Below are 2691 nucleotides of genomic sequence, written 5' to 3' on the forward strand. Positions count from 1 at the left end.
AAGCATATTTCATTTGGTTATGCTAACACAGTTTAAGAAATATCTTTGTCAAAACAGATTATCACACTTAGTCAGTTGCACAACTCAAGTGAAAGTTTATCTAAAAATGTTGCCTTCGTTGGTTACAGGGGATATAATTCTAAGTTTATCTGTACATTTTTAAGTCTAGAAAGACTTTGAATGGAATAATAAAATGTTATCATTAGCTCAATAGTATGACCAAAGAACATTATCAAATTATAGACCAACACAAAAGTGGAGAGATAATCCTTTGATATATGGAATTAATTGTTTTAATATAAATGATCACTTCTGAAAGTGAGGCACACTATAATTCTGTTTGCTAATTTTAACTCTTATTGTATTTATGATGTAAACAAAATTAAAAATGTATTTTATTAATACCTACTTCAAAAAAAGAACACTTTAATAAGCACCTCAGATCTGGAATATCATTTAAAAAAATATTATTATTTAGGAAAATGGATGTCAAGATATATTATCTCTATTATCTTCCTAGAAAATTATGTCAATAGAGTCAAGCACTTTTTAATGCTCTCGGATTTAGAGAGTATCCAAGAATTTAAAACTGTTCAGCTTAAATTTTTATTGAACAGAAGAAATGGTTTTGTTGCAGGCCAAGTAGCCATCAAGAATTTGTTCTTATAACCACCAGAGGGCGCCGGTGCCTGCAGTATGGTTGGTGTAGGTGTAATCTAACCTTTACTGGAATTTTACATCGGCATGCTAAAAAATGCCTTTAAAAAAAAATTGAAAACTTCCAAGAAATATATTTACATTCTGTAACACCTAAATAATGTTGGGCTATTAGATTAAAAAATTAAGTGCACTGGCTTATTTTGGTTAAGATTAATTTAATAGGACTTTATTAATATTTCTAAATCAGGAATTGAATGGATAACACTTTTAACTATGAATAAAAAGAGAGTCCCTAAGCTCCTAACACTAACAGTTCATTTAGCACCACGTATTTAGCACCAGAATAGATACTGATAGTTCACACTTAATAAAAACTTTAATTCCAAAGAAACTTCAAAATTGTAGCAAGCATACGGTGGTTGTTATGCATTTTCAGCACCATTAACCAGTGAATTGTGTAACTTTCTAAGTTTTTGATTGACCTCTCATAAGGCAAAGTCAGACCATGACATAATTTTTAAAAATCATTCTGCATGCATTTAAATATGTCTTCCCTCACACATATAACAACAATACAAAAAAAATATATAAAACAAAGATAATATTAGACATTGATAGAAATCTAAGTTCACTCTACCTAAACACTTCTGCAGGAAAAGCCTTCCCTCCATCCATGTCAAGATTTGTGTCCTATGCTACCGCGGAACATAAGGAATGCTGTTACACACGGGGGAGAAGGCAGACCCCAGGTTAAGCATGACTTTTCCTTCCTGGACACATTCAAATTATCTGTTTAACTTATGTTAAGCAGGATATGAACACAAAACACATAACTGGCCTGAGTGTGTTTTAGATTTGCTTATGTAGATGTTATAAGTTGATCTAACACAAGCATGTATTGATGAGAAAAAGATATATTGTTTCAGTTCAAATATTCTGAGTAAATTGTATCGGGTTGAACTTTCCCTAGTGTTTGGTCAGCTCTTTGCTAAAGCTGCATGGAGCTTTCAAATGAATATTTCCATGAAGGTTTCGAATGAACACCACAGCACTGCCAATTGAATTTGGTAGGGAAGCCCTAATGGACCACAGAAGTGATGCTTAAACTACTGGACAGACAAAAACATGGTAACAATAAAAACTGTTTCTGCCACATTTTAAAAGCATGCTTATCCATCATAACCAGCAACATTAAGGGTGTGCCTACACAACTCAAATACAATTCTGTAAAGAAATCCATCAGTTTAACAGTGAAACTTGTCATTTTTCCAGTCTTTTGATGACATGGAAGCCAAAAAAATCTATATCGAGACAGAAATTGTTTACTTTTCTACTGAATAAAGGATGACATGAAAAATCTATACCAAAGATAAAACCAATGCTGTAGAATATGCATGCCAATTACTATTTCTTTTGAATGAAACCTATTAAAATGAAAACCTCAGTAATGACTATTTAAAGCTGCTCTTGAAATAGCTTATACCCACACCCTTTGTGCTCTGGGAATTACAGTGAGAAATAGCTATCCTAGCACCATTGTTGCATGCTGTGAAAAAATATGACACTCTGTGTTGATACTAGCAAACTTTCATTTGCTTTAGCCTGGAAAATAAAACATTTCACATGGCCACTTCATATTACTAACTTTAAAAAGTACAGATAGAATAACAAATATACCCGTTATATTTTCAGCTGAGTTGTTAAGTTATAAATAAACTTACAGTTCTAGCTGTGATTTGGAAAGGACTGTTGTGTACAAGTTATGAGTGTGTGAACCATAATCATAATCTGATATGTTTGATGATTTATCTGGATTGTTGATGCACTCAAAGCTTTGTATTTAAGACATTTTTGTTTTAATGAAACATGGAAAGGTGGGGTTCCTCTAAATTCTTGCAATACTCGACTTTTTAGTTAATTCTAAAAACCCATTCATGTAAACATTTATTACATTACAACCACTATATAAGAAGCTGGTATAAATACAAAGATAAGACAGAATTTCTGCCAAAGGGGAGCTCAAATAATTTT

Source organism: Balaenoptera ricei, chromosome 17 (assembly GCF_028023285.1).
Source record: "Balaenoptera ricei isolate mBalRic1 chromosome 17, mBalRic1.hap2, whole genome shotgun sequence".
In the NCBI taxonomy this organism is placed as follows: domain Eukaryota; kingdom Metazoa; phylum Chordata; class Mammalia; order Artiodactyla; family Balaenopteridae; genus Balaenoptera; species Balaenoptera ricei.